The sequence below is a fragment of the Bufo bufo genome, chromosome 3 (assembly GCF_905171765.1).
Source record: "Bufo bufo chromosome 3, aBufBuf1.1, whole genome shotgun sequence".
NCBI classification, from domain to species: Eukaryota; Metazoa; Chordata; class Amphibia; order Anura; family Bufonidae; genus Bufo; species Bufo bufo.
Genome location: NC_053391.1, coordinates 242,370,120 through 242,384,701, shown reverse-complemented (window position 1 = coordinate 242,384,701; position 14,582 = coordinate 242,370,120).

Below are 14,582 nucleotides of genomic sequence, written 5' to 3'. Positions count from 1 at the left end.
GATCACCCACCTGCACCCCAATTAACCCTTTGATCACCCCTTTGATCGCCCCTGTCAATCACCAGTGAAAGGAAAAAAAGTGATCAGTGTAAACTGTCCCTTTTTTTTTTTCACTAGTATTGGCTGTTAGGTTTTAGGGATAGTTTAGGCCCCTTGGTTAGGTAGTTTAGCGTGAGTTAGCGCCCAGCCCACCGCACCGCAGTCACTTATTCGCTGTTTAGCGTATCGCTAATCAGCATTTGTACTTTTATAGTATCTGTAAGTGATCAAAACTGATCACGGTCAGATCTATAATTGTATTAGTGTCACCTTAGCTTGCCCTCCACCCAAAACGCAGTGTTTGCCCGATCAGGCCTGATCGGTCGCCCACACGTGCGTTCACCCACGCCCGCCCCACCGCAGTGACAAAAAATAAATATTTTTTTGATCACTGCACATTCATTTTACACGCACTGCGGCGATAAAAAAAATCAGTTTTGATATTTTTATCAACCGCAGCGGCCTCCGGTACTTCGCTAGCCTCCCCTTTGTAAGACAGGCTTGCTTTTTTTCTTGCGTAGTCTCAGGGAATACCCCTAAATTTAGTAGTCCAAAATGTCAAACAGGGGGTATTCTTCTGAAGAGGCCTACAGGATTCTGACCCAGTCGGATGAGGAGTGGGAACCCTCATCTGACGAATCTAGCGGGTCAGAATATGAACCTGTGGAAAGCAGTGGCTCTCTGACCCAAAGTTCGGACGAGGAGGTTGAGGTCCCTGGCAGCACCAGGCGTACCCGGCCCCGTGTCGCTAGACCACAGGTTATGCAGGATCCGCTTCAAGAGCAGCAGAGTGGGGCTGTCGCTGCCGGATCACGTGGTGAGGCATACACCAGCAGCGCAGCCCTCCCTGGACCTAGTACCAGCACTGCCGTACAACATGGTGACGTGGCGAGCACCAGAAGGGCAGTTGAAGCTGGTACGGTGGCACGTGCACTAGTTACCCCGTCGCAGCCACCTGCACAGACAGGCCCGTAGAGCCCCTAGAATCCCTGAGGTGCTGGCAAACCCTGATTGGCAGTCACCAACTTCAGCCGCACCTGTAGTTCCCCCTTTCACCGCCCAGTCTGGAGTTCGGGTTGAGACGGCTCAAATCGGTTCGGCCCTGGGATTTTTTGAGCTGTTCTTGACTGCGGAGCTCTTGGACTTAGTCGTGGCAGAGACCAACCAGTATGCCACACAATTTATATCCGCCAACCCGGGAAGATTTTATGCCCAGCCTTTCCGGTGGAAACCAGTAAAAAATTTTTGGGCCTTCTCCTCAACATGGGCCTGACAAAAAAGCATGAATTGCGGTCATATTGGTCCACGAACCCGATTCATCACATGCCCATGTTCTCTGCTGCTATGTCCAGGGCACGATTTGAGGCCATCCTCCGTTTCCTGCATTTTAGCGACAACACCACCTCCCGTCCCAGAGGCCACCCAGCTTTTGACCGGCTCCACAAAATTCGGCCCCTCATAGACCATTTCAACCAGAAATTTGCAGATTTGTATACCCCCGAGCAAAACATCTGCGTAGACGAGTCCCTAATACATTTTACCGGGCGCCTTGGCTTCAAACAATACATCCCAAGCAAGCGTGCCCGGTATGGGGTCAAATTGTATAAGCTCTGTGAAAGGGCCACAGGCTATACCCACAAATTTCGGATCTATGAGGGAAAAGATCAGACCCTGGAGCCGGTCGGTTGCCCTGACTACCTGGGGAGCAGTGGGAAGACAGTCTGGGACTTGGTGTCACCCTTATTCGGCAAGGGGTACCATCTTTATGTGGACAATTTTTACACAAGCGTGGCCCTCTTTAGGCATTTGTTTCTAGAACGGATTTGCGCCTGTGGCACCGCGCGAACTAGTCGCGTGGGCTTCCCCCAACGGCTTGTAACCACCCGTCTTGCAAGGGGGGAGAGGGCTGCCTTGTGTAACGAAGAACTGCTCGCGGTGAAATGGAGAGACAAGCGTGACGTTTACATGCTCTCCTCCATTCACGCAGACACGACAATCCAAATTGAGCGAGCAACCCGTGTCATTGAAAAGCCCCTCTGTGTCCACGACTATAATGCGCTCATGGGAGGGGTGGACTTCAATGACCAGATGTTGTCTCCGTATTTAGTTTCCCGCAGAACCAGACGCTGGTATAAGAAGGTGTCTGTATATTTAATTCAATTGGCGCTCTACAATAGTTTTGTTCTCTACAGTAAGGCTGGGAGAACAGGATCCTTCCTCAAATTCCAGGAAGAGATCATCGAGAACCTCCTATATCCAGGAGGTTCCGTGGCCCCATCCACCAGTGTAGTTAGCCGTCTACACGAGCGACATTTCCCCAGTGTCGTTCCTGGTACCTCAACCCAACCGTCACCCCGAAAAAGATGTCGTGTCTGTAGCAGGAGTGGAACAAGGCGTGACACCCGCTATTTCTGTCCTGACTGTCCTGACCACCCTGCCCTATGCTTTGGTGAGTGTTTCCGGAAGTACCACACACAGGTACACCTAGCATAGGGATTGCATCTCACAGGACAGGCACACAGGGCTATTAGGGCCCTTTTACTCTCAGCTGCTGCAAACCTCTCCTTTCACCTGGGATAAAGTGCATAACGTACTTCGCCACATCTTTGGGCGATTTGCGCTTTGCACATTGTCCCATGGGGAAGGAGAGGTTTGTTCTATAAAGGTAAAAAAAACTAAACAAAAAAAAAATTACCAGTAAGTAAAAAAGTTAAAAAAGTAAAAAAAAGTTAATATGTTCTGTTCTAAAGTTAATAAAGTTATTGCTTTGCGGCCTGGTTTTTTCTTTTTTGTTTTGTTTTTTTTACCTTCCAGGTGGACCAACCGATCAACTAGCTGCAGCACTGATGTGCATTCTGACAGAAGCATTGCGCTGCTGTCAGATTACACGCAAGTCGGTGTATGCGGCGCTGCAAGACGAGATTTCTCCTCTGCAGTAAAAGATACGTTTGCCGAGGCATATGAGCTGAGGAGGTGGCGGTGTTCATATACTTTGACAAACACTTTGTATATATATATAAAAAAAAAAAAATCCCGGCAATGATTTATTCATCCACATCGATTGATGTGAATGGAGAAATCTGGTTTGCCAGGGCATACGAGCTGAAGTGGGTATGGATGTTGGGCGGAGCTCCTATGTCCTGGCAGACGCCTTTCCCCTCCTTTTTCTTTTTTTGGCAGAGATTTTTTCATCCACATTGATCGATGCGAATGAAGAAATCTGTGCCATTCATTTTTTTCTTTCAGCCCAGAGGCTGAACGGAAAAAAAAAATCTCATTACCCGTATGCTCAATATAAGGAGAATAGCAGAAACTCCTAATGCTGGGCATACATGTAATGATTGCGGAGACCCTCAAATGCCAGGGCAGTACAAACACCCCACAAATAACACCATTTTGGAAAGAAGACACCCCAAGGTATTCGCTGAGGGGCATATTGAGTTCATGAAAGATTGAAATTTTTGTCCCAAGTTAGCGGAAAGGGAGACTTTGTGAGAAAAAAATCAAAAAAATCAATTTCCGCTAACTTGTGCCAAAAAATTTTTTTTTCAATGAACTCGCCATGCTCCTCATTGAATACCTTGGGGTGTCTTCTTTCCAAAATGGGGTCACATGTGGGGTATTTATACTGCCCTGGCATTTTAGGGGCCCCAAAGCGTGAGAAGAAGTCTGGTATCCAAATGTCTAAAAATGCCCTCCTAAAAGGAATTTGGGCACCTTTGCCCACCTAGGCTGCAAAAAAGTGTCACACATGTGGTATCTCCGTATTCAGCAGAAGTTGGGGAATATGTTTTGGGGTGTCATTTTACATATACCCATGCTGGGTGAGATAAATATCTTGGTCAAATGCCAACTTTGTATAAAAAAATGGGAAAAGTTGTCTTTTGCCAAGATATTTCTCTCACCCAGCATGGGTATATGTAAAATGACACCACAAAACACATTCCCCAACTTCTCCTGAATATGGCGATACCACATGTGTGACACTTTTTTGCAGCCTAGGTGGGCAAAGGGGCCCACATTCCAAAGAGCACCTTTCGGATTTCACAGGTCATTTACCTACTTACCAGACATTAGGGCCCCTGGAAAATGCCAGGGCAGTATAACTACCCAACAAGTGACCCCATTTTGGAAAGAAGACACCCCAAGGTATTCCGTGAGGGGCATGGCAAGTTCCTAGAATTTTTTATTTTTTGTCACAAGTTAGTGGAAAATGATGATTTTTTTTTTTTTTTTCATACAAAGTCTCATATTCCACTAACTTGTGACAAAAAATAAAAACTTCCATGAACTCACTATGCCCATCAGCGAATACCTTGGGGTCTCTTCTTTCCAAAATGGGGTCACTTGTGGGGTAGTTATACTGCCCTGGCATTCTAGGGGCCCAAATGTGTGGTAAGGAGTTTGAAATCAAATTCTGTAAAAAATGACCAGTGAAATCCGAAAGGTGCTCTTTGGAATATGGGCCCCTTTGCCCACCTAGGCTGCAAAAAAGTGTCACACATCTGGTATCTCTGTATTCAGGAGAAGTTGAGGAATGTGTTTTGGGGTGTCTTTTTTACATATACCCATGCTGGGTGAGATAAATATCTTGGTCAAATGCCAACTTTGTATAAAAAAAATGGGAAAAGTTGTCTTTTGCCAAGATATTTCTCTCACCCAGCATGGGTATATGTAAAATGACACCCCAAAACACATTCCCCAACTTCTCCTGAGTACGGAGATACCAGATGTGTGACACTTTTTTGCAGCCTAGGTGGGCAAAGGGGCCCATATTACAAAGAGCACCTTTCGGATTTCACTGGTCAGTTTTTACAGAATTTGATTTCAAACTCCTTACCACACATTTGGGCCCCTAAAATGCCAGGGCAGTATAACTACCCCACAAGTGACCCCATTTTGGAAAGAAGAGACCCCAAGGTATTTCGTGATGGGCATAGTGAGTTCATAGAACTTTTTATTTTTTGTCACAAGTTAGTGGAATATGAGACTTTGTAAGAAAAAAATAAATAAATCATCATTTTCCGCTAACTTGTGACAAAAAATAAAAAGTTCTATGAACTCACTATGCCCATCAGCGAATACCTTAGGGTGTGTACTTTCTGAAATGGGGTCATTTGTGGGGTGTTTGTACTGTCTGGGCATTGTAGAACCTCAGGAAACATGACAGGTGCTCAGAAAGTCAGAGCTGCTTCAAAAAGCGGAAATTCACATTTTTGTACCATAGTTTGTAAACGCTATAACTTTTACCCAAACCATTTTTTTTTTACCCAAACATTTTTTTTTTATCAAAGACATGTAGAACAATAAATTTAGAGCAAAATTTATATATGGATGTCGTTTTTTTTTGCAAAATTTTACAACTGAAAAGGAAAAATGTCATTTTTTTGCAAAAAAATTGTTAAATTTCGATTAATAACAAAAAAAAGTAAAAATGTCAGCAGCAATGAAATACCACCAAATGAAAGCTCTATTAGTGAGAAGAAAAGGAGGTAAAATTCATTTGGGTGGTAAGTTGCATGACCGAGCAATAAACGGTGAAAGTAGTGTAGGTCAGAAGTGTAAAAAGTGGCCTGGTCTTTCAGGGTGTTTAAGCACTGGGGGCTGAGGTTGTTAATATGCAGTGACATCACAGTAAAGGGTTAATATGCACAGTGACAACACAGTACAGGGCTTATATTCACAGTGCATATTAACACTTTGCATTAACCCTGGCCAGTTCTCTAAATCGACCTTCCCCCCACACACCGCATTGTGCTGTACTTGCTATACAGCAGCACATACCTCTCATATCCAGGGCCTCCAGTAGAGATGGCCCGAACTATCCGACGGCGAACAGTTCCCGGCGAACATAGCTTGTTCGCGTTCGCCTCTGCCGGGCGAACACATGCGATGTTCGGTCCGCCCCCTATACATCATCATTGAGCAAACTTTGACCCTGTACCTCACAGTCAGCAGACACATTCCAGCCAATCAGCAGCATACCCTCCCTCCCAGACCCTCCCACCTCCTGCACAGCATCCATTTTAGATTCATTCTGAAGCTGCAGTCTTAGTGAGAGGAGGGAGACTGTAACTGCTGCTGATTTAATTGGGAAATCGATAGCTAGGCTAGTGAATTCAGTGTCCACTCCAGTCCTGAAAGACTCATCTGATCTCTGCTGTAAGGACAGCGTCCTGACAGCACCCCAAAAAGCCCTTTTTAGGGCTGCAACATTAGTCTGCTTTTTTTTTTCCCTTTATATACATATTGCAGTTGCCTGGCCTGCCTGTGTGTGAGGAGCTGCAGGCCCACAGACTGTAGTGTGCCCACTGCCAGTGCTCACCCCTGTCATTCCGTGTGGCACAGGACTTTGCTTAAAAAAAGGCACTTAATTTTTACACTTTAATCTAAGGTTAGTTGCCTGCCAGTGTGTGTCAGGCTGACTTCCACTGACTGTAGTGTGCCCACTGCCAGTGCCCACCACTCATACCGGCTGGCACAGGACTTTGCATAAAAAAGGCATTAAATTTTTACACTTTAGTGTAATTTCAGCTGCTTGCCTGCTGCTAGTGTGTGTCAGGCCGACTTCAACTGACTGTAGTGTGCCCACTGCCAGTGCCCACCCCTGTCATCCCGAGTGGCACAGGACTTTGCTTAAAAAATAGGCACTTAATTTTTACACTTTAATCTAAGGTTAGTTGCCTGCCAGTGTGTGTCAGGCTGACTTCCACTGACTGTAGTGTGCCCACTGCCAGTGCCCACCACTCATACCGGCTGGCACAGGACTTTGCTTAAAAAAGGCATTTAATTTTTACACTTTAATGTAATTTCAGCTGCTTGCCTGCTGCTAGTGTGTGTCAGGCCGACTTCAACTGACTGTAGTGTGCCCACTGCCAGTGCCCACCCCTGTCATACCGAGTGGCACAGGACTTTGCTTAAAAAATAGGCACTTAATTTTTACACTTTAATCTAAGGTTAGTTGCCTGCCAGTGTGTGTCAGGCTGACTTCCACTGACTGTAGTGTGCCCACTGCCAGTGCCCACCACTCATACCGGCTGGCACAGGACTTTGCTTAAAAAAGGCATTTAATTTTTACACTTTAATGTAATTTCAGCTGCTTGCCTGCTGCTAGTGTGTGTCAGGCCGACTTCAACTGACTGTAGTGTGCCCACTGCCAGTGCCCACCCCTGTCATACCGAGTGGCACAGGACTTTGCTTAAAAAATAGGCACTTAATTTTTACACTTTAATCTAAGGTTAGTTGCCTGCCAGTGTGTGTCAGGCTGACTTCCACTGACTGTAGTGTGCCCACTGCCAGTGCCCACCACTCATACCGGCTGGCACAGGACTTTGCATAAAAAAGGCATTTAATTTTTACACTTTAGTGTAATTTCAGCTGCTTGCCTGCTGCTAGTGTGTGTCAGGCCGACTTCAACTGACTGTAGTGTGCCCACTGCCAGTGCCAACCACTGATACCGGGTGGCACAGTAGCTTGCCGATAAATAAGGCATTTAATTTTTAGACAGTAGTCTAAATTCAGTTGCTTGCCTGCTGCCAGTGTGTGTCAGGCCCGCTTCCACTGACTGTAGTGTGCCCACTGCCAGTGCCAACCACTGATACCGGGTGGCACAGTAGCTTGCCGATAAATAAGGCATTTAATTTTTAGACAGTAGTCTAAATTCAGTTGCTTGCCTGCTGCCAGTGTGTGTCAGGCCCTCTTCCACTGACTGTAGTGTGCCCACTGCCAGTGCCAACCACTCATACCGGGTGGCACAGTAGCTTGCCGATAAATAAGGCATTTAATTTTTACACTTTAGTGTAATTTCAGTTGCTTGCCTGCTGCCAGTGTGTGTCAGGCCCGCTTCCACTGACTGTAGTGTGCCCACTGCCAGTGCCAACCACTGATACCGGGTGGCACAGTAGCTTGCCGATAAATAAGGCATTTAATTTTTAGACAGTAGTCTAAATTCAGTTGCTTGCCTGCTGCCAGTGTGTGTCAGGCCCTCTTCCACTGACTGTAGTGTGCCCACTGCCAGTGCCAACCACTCATACCGGGTGGCACAGTAGCTTGCCGATAAATAAGGCATTTAATTTTTACACTTTAGTGTAATTTCAGTTGCTTGCCTGCTGCCAGTGTGTGTCAGGCCCGCTTCCACTGACTGTAGTGTGCCCACTGCCAGTGCCAACCACTGATACCGGGTGGCACAGTAGCTTGCCGATAAATAAGGCATTTAATTTTTAGACAGTAGTCTAAATTCAGTTGCTTGCCTGCTGCCAGTGTGTGTCAGGCCCTCTTCCACTGACTGTAGTGTGCCCACTGCCAGTGCCAACCACTCATACCGGGTGGCACAGTAGCTTGCCGATAAATAAGGCATTTAATTTTTACACTTTAGTGTAATTTCAGTTGCTTGCCTGCTGCCAGTGTGTGTCAGGCCCGCTTCCACTGACTGTAGTGTGCCCACTGCCAGTGCCAACCACTGATACCGGGTGGCACAGTAGCTTGCCGATAAATAAGGCATTTAATTTTTAGACAGTAGTCTAAATTCAGTTGCTTGCCTGCTGCCAGTGTGTGTCAGGCCCTCTTCCACTGACTGTAGTGTGCCCACTGCCAGTGCCAACCACTGATACCGGGTGGCACAGTAGCTTGCCGATAAATAAGGCATTTAATTTTTAGACAGTAGTCTAAATTCAGTTGCTTGCCTGCTGCCAGTCAGTGTGTCAGGCCCTCTTCCACTGACTGTAGTGTGCCCACTGCCAGTGCCAACATCATACCTGATCGTATACACACACTGGATGTTTTAAAGCACGTTATTCCAAACAATTTAGGAATGTTAGTTGATTTATGCCCTTTATGGATTAAAACCCGACTCTGCGTCCACTACGTAATTTTCCATGGGAGTTTTGCCATAGATCCCCCTCCGGCATGCCACAGTCCAGGTGTTAGACCCCTTGAAACAACTTTCTCATCACTATTGTGGCCAGAAAGAGTCCCTGTGGGTTTTAAAATTCGCCTGTCTATTGAAGTCTATGGCGGTTCGCCCGGTTCGCCAGTTCGCGAACATTTGCGGAAGTTCGCGTTCGCTGTTCGCGAACTGAAAATTTTATGTTCGCGACATCACTAGCCTCCAGGTGACGTCTCCTCTGATGTAGATCTTCTCTGTCATCGTCTTCTCCATTCGGTCCGGACACTTCTCTCAGCCGCCTCGTCTCTGCAGTGTGTGACACACAGACATCTTAGCTTCCTCACATTTCTATCATCATCCCCCAACTGGAGTCCCAACAGTGTTATCCTGCTGCTCACTGTACCCCCAAATACTATCCTGAAGAAATATAAGTGCCCCAATAGTAATAGTACTTCTCATAGTCCCACCAATAGTAATTCCCTTCTAGAATGCTCTCATTAGTAATACTGTCCCCCACATTGCCCCCATTAAGTAAATTGCCCCCACACTGCCCACATTAAGTGATTTGCCCCCCACACAGCCAGCATTAAGTGATTTGCCCCCCACACAGCCCACATTAAGTAATTTGCCCCCACACTGCCCCCATTAAGTAATTTGTCCCCCCACACTGCCCCCATTAAGAAATTTGCCCCCACGGGGGCGGAGCTAGCGCCGGAGCTGAATGGCTGTGCCTCGCTGAGCTCCGTTCACAGACTTGCTGGGATTCTTGCTAACGTAAGCTACAGAGACCCGAATCATGGTCAAAATAGGAGGACAGAGACCCCTTGACGCCGGGGCCATCCCTAAAGCCATGAATCCGAACTCAGGAATGGCTAAATTCCTGAAAAAACAAAGTACAGGTGCCGAAGCCAAAGAATCCAAGATGGCGCTGACTAGTGATCATGCTCCGGACGGCGGGGAGGAAGGTCAGTCAGAGGGAGAAAGTGAGGCCGGAGAGGGAAACACATCCCGGGACCTACCGGTGTCCAGGAGATTCATTAAACAGGCTTTAGCTGAAGCGCTACTCCCGCTGAAACAAGAGTTGGCGGGCCTGACACAGGAGATACTCCATGTAGGCCACAGAGTTGAAGCTTTGGAATCCACGCAAGCAGCTTCATTAGAACACAACGCAGCTATGGCGCAATCCCTTTCCATGTGCCAGAACCATATTAATGCTCTATATGTAAGCCTGGAGGATCAGGAAAACCGGAGTTGCAGAAATAATCTGCGATTCAGAGGAATCCCTGAAACAACCGCTAATGAAGATCTAATTCCGGTCATCAAAACCATTGCCTCCTCGATCCTGGGAAACGAAGACCTATCGCAAATGACTATTGAAAGAGCTCACCGAGCATTAAGGCCCAAGCCTAAAGGTAATGAGCCCCCCAGAGACATCATTTGCTGTCTCCTAAACTTTGGAGACAAAGAAAAAATCCTATCAGCGGCCAGATCTTTATCCAAGATTACATTTGAAAATAACCCGGTTTCTATTTATCAAGATTTAGCGCCGGTCACCTTACAAAAAAGAAAATTCTTAAAACCTCTCACCGACCTGCTCCGGGACAAACGTATTCCATATAGATGGACTTTCCCCTTTGGGATCTCCTTCAACTTCTCAGGGAAATTCTTCAGGATCTCCTCGCATGATGAACTCCAAGATTTCCTCTCCTCAACGGACTCCCCTCCTCTGGACATTGCCTGTTGGGACTCCGTCTCAGATATTGCAGCTCTGCCTGACCTCCCTAAGATGACACCCTGGGAGAAAGTCGGCACACCGAAGCAGCAAAGAGCCAAGAAGAGAAGCAGTCTCCTGACTCCTAAAAGAATTGCATGGTCTTTTCAATAGTACTGATTGCTCATTAATTGCTTATTAATCTCTGCTGTCATCCATAATGCGTAACCTCTTCTTTTCTGCTCTACCTTAGCCCTTCTTCCTTTCTTCCTTCCCCCCCCCCCCTTTTATATCTCCCATCTAATTGAATTTGCAATTCTTAACGGTCTCTGCATTTACTCATATTGTTATATTCCAGCAGGTTATTATAATTGAGGTTTACACCTCTCTCCCCCCTTGATATGACAGTTACTGTATACGTAACTATTTGTTATTTCCTACAAATGATAATTAGCCTATATTTCACTCAGCGACCTTGTTTTAGGTGTTATTGTTTGTTTACACCATGTTGTTTTTTACCACAGTACATTCTGAAGGCCTGGTACATTTTTCTACTATTCTGCAATTTAACTGACTTGAGACCCCTGGACTCCCTGGAGGCCGCCACTATCTTCCCTCACCCCCCTTTAACTATTGATACATGACTGATTTTAAGATATCTTCTTTTAATGTGAAGGGTTTGAGATCACCCTCTAAAAGGTCCCAGGTCCTTTCCCTATTGGGAAAAGAGGACTGTTCAATCATTTTTCTACAAGAAACTCATTATAAACAAGGGAATTTTCCTGATCTCTCCCACTCTAGATTCCCCAACTGGTATCACAGTGGCGCTGATGGGGCGGCCTCCAGGGGAGTCAGTATTGGTTTTAAGAAAAATGTACCCTTCCAATACTCCATGCATATTGCAGACACTGAGGGGAGATATCTCTTAGTTAAGGGACTTATAGGCCACAAAATGTTCACCTTGATGAATATATACGCACCAAATTGTAATCAGGTCCCCTGGCTATTAGAAGCCCTTGCCATACTGGAAAATAACAGAGAAGGTGCGGTAATCCTAGCAGGGGACTTTAATTTAGCATTACACCCTGCCGCTGACACCTCCTCTAAGAAATCCTCAGTTTCTCCCAAACTCCTTAAAAAACTGAAAAAAAGATTACATTTATTAGGCTTGTTAGACGTTTGGAGATGTATGAATCCTACCACTAATGATTATACTTTCTACTCCACCCCAGGACATTCATACAGCAGGATTGACTACATCCTTGTTTCTAAGGAGTCCTTACACCTATCTTCTGACCCCCGGATTGGAAACATCACCATATCCGACCACGCTCCAGTCTTTTGTTCCTTCCATCTTCAATCTGGCCATGGTAAGCCATCTAATTGGAGACTAAACGAGTCTATATTGAGCGACGATAGTCATTTAGCCCACTTTACTTCCCTTTTAGAACAATACTTTAGAGAAAACGATTCCCCCGAAATTTCCTCTCAAACCTTATGGGACGCCCACAAAGCCTACATTCGTGGACATTTCATAAGCAAAGGTTCCTACTTGAAAAAATTGACAGATAAACAATTCTCTTCCATAATAGAACGTATACACTCTTTAGAAACTCTCCATAAACTCTCTCTAGACCCGCATCAGCTCTCTGAGCTATCATCTCTTAGATCAGAGTTTAAAAACCTACTAAATAAAAAATCTGCTAAAGTTTACCTCTCATCCCAACAAAAATTCTACGCCCATGGCAATAAGGCCTCTAGATTCATGATGAATCGCTTAAAGAGAAGAAAAAACGCTAGATACGTTACGTCGATTAAAACGCCACAAGGACAGCAACTTTTCTCCCCTGACTCCATAGCTGAACAATTTAGACTTTTTTATAAAGATCTATACAATCTCCCTTCACCTATTGGCTCCCCTCTTCAAGCTAAATCGTTTTTAGATCACCTTAATTTACCATCCTTATCCAACTCACAAAGATTAGATATCTCTAAACCTTTTGATCTCACAGAATTTACTAAAGCTTTAAAATCATTCCCAAAAAACAAATGCCCAGGCCCAGACGGACTCCCCACAACCTATTACTCTGCTTTTTGTAACACTCTAGCCCCATATCTCATTCGAGTTTATAACCATACACTTTTAAACCTCCCTCTCTCCTCTGACATGACAAGAGCGGTAATAACGATTATCCCTAAAGAGGGTAAAGACCCTTCCAATTGTGCTAACTACAGGCCCATCTCCCTTCTGAACATTGACTTGAAAATCCTGGCTAAAATGCTCGCATTTAGAATTCAACTTATCCTTCCAGATCTGATACAACCCGACCAGGTGGGGTTTATCAAAGGGAGAGAGGGTAAGGATAATACCACCAAAATATTAGACGCCCTTTACTATGTATCTAACAAAAAACTTCCCCTTGTACTCCTGGGTACCGACGCGGAAAAAGCGTTTGATAGGATAGATTGGCCCTATATTAAACTCACCCTAGAAAAATTTAATTTCCCTGTCCCCTACATTAACGCTATTTTCGCCATGTATTATAATGCTTCCGCCTCTGTCTTAGTCAATTGCCCCCACACTGCCCCATTAAGTAATTTGTCCCCCCACACAGCCCCATTAAGTAATTTGTCCCCCCACACAGCCCCATTAAGTAATTTGTCCCCCCACACTGCCCCATTAAGTAATTTGTCCCCCCACACTGCCCCATTAAGTAATTTGTCCCCCCACACTGCCCCCATGAAGTAATTTGTCCCCCCACACAGCCCCATTAAGTAATTTGTCCCCCCACACAGCCCCATTAAGTAATTTGTCCCCCCACACAGCCCCATTAAGTAATTTGTCCCCCCACACTGCCCCATTAAGTAATTTGTCCCCCCACACTGCCCCCATTAAGTAATGTGTCCCCCCACACTGCCCCCATGAAGTAATTTGTCCCCCCACAGTGCCCCATTAAGTAATTTGTCCCCCCACAGTGCCCCATTTAGTAATTTGTCCCCCCACAGTGCCCCATTAAGTAATTTGTCCCCCCACAGTGCCCCATTTAGTAATTTGTCCCCCCACAGTGCCCCATTAAGTAATTTGTCCCCCCACACTGCCTCACAAATTTGCCCACACACTGCTTCATATTATGAAATTTCCCCCCCACCTTGCACTTGTCCGCTGATCTGCTAGGCTGCTGCGCTGCGCGGGCATGAGTTCAACTTCAGTCACTTGACAGCGCAACCCCATCCTGTGGCGCGTAATCCTGCGAGACCTGTGACCTCCCGCCGGTTTCGCGAGATTACGCACGTAACGACTGGGTTGCGCTGTCAAGTGACTGAATTCATGACCGCGCAGCGCAGCAGCCTAGCAAATTAGTGGACAGACAAGTACAAGGGGGGTGGGGAATAGCATTCGGAGCCTGGAATGTTTTGACCTAAGGACGCTCCCACCCGACACTGCCGCAAGTACTTGTGGCGGTGTCGGGTGGGAGCCAGAGCGAGGCCCCCACCAGCGCGAGGCCTTAGGCGGTGGCCTAAGTGGCCTAATGGAAGAGCCGCCTCTGATCACACCTGTAAGCAGTGGATCTCTTGCAGCTTTACCTCTGTCCATCTTAAAGAGACTGTATTTCATATCTAGATGTACTAGTGACTGTTTAATACTTGGATGTTACCGTTACCAGGAGCAACGTTCAGTAAAAGTTATAAGTTGGATTGCACCATCCTTGTCACAGTCTCCAATTCCTCAGTTAACACTACAGTAAATGGTTGTACCACCATAAAAGGTACTGGCGTCACGGCTACAAGGGACCTTGCCATAGCCACATTAATACAGACCATCAAGGGCACCTCAAACCACCATCTGGCCTGTGTCCCTTACACCAGAGTGTGCCCCAGAGAATTCCTGTGCCGTTCTCCTCTTCACTTATGCAGGTCTGCCCAGGGACGACATAACCGTGAGTAACC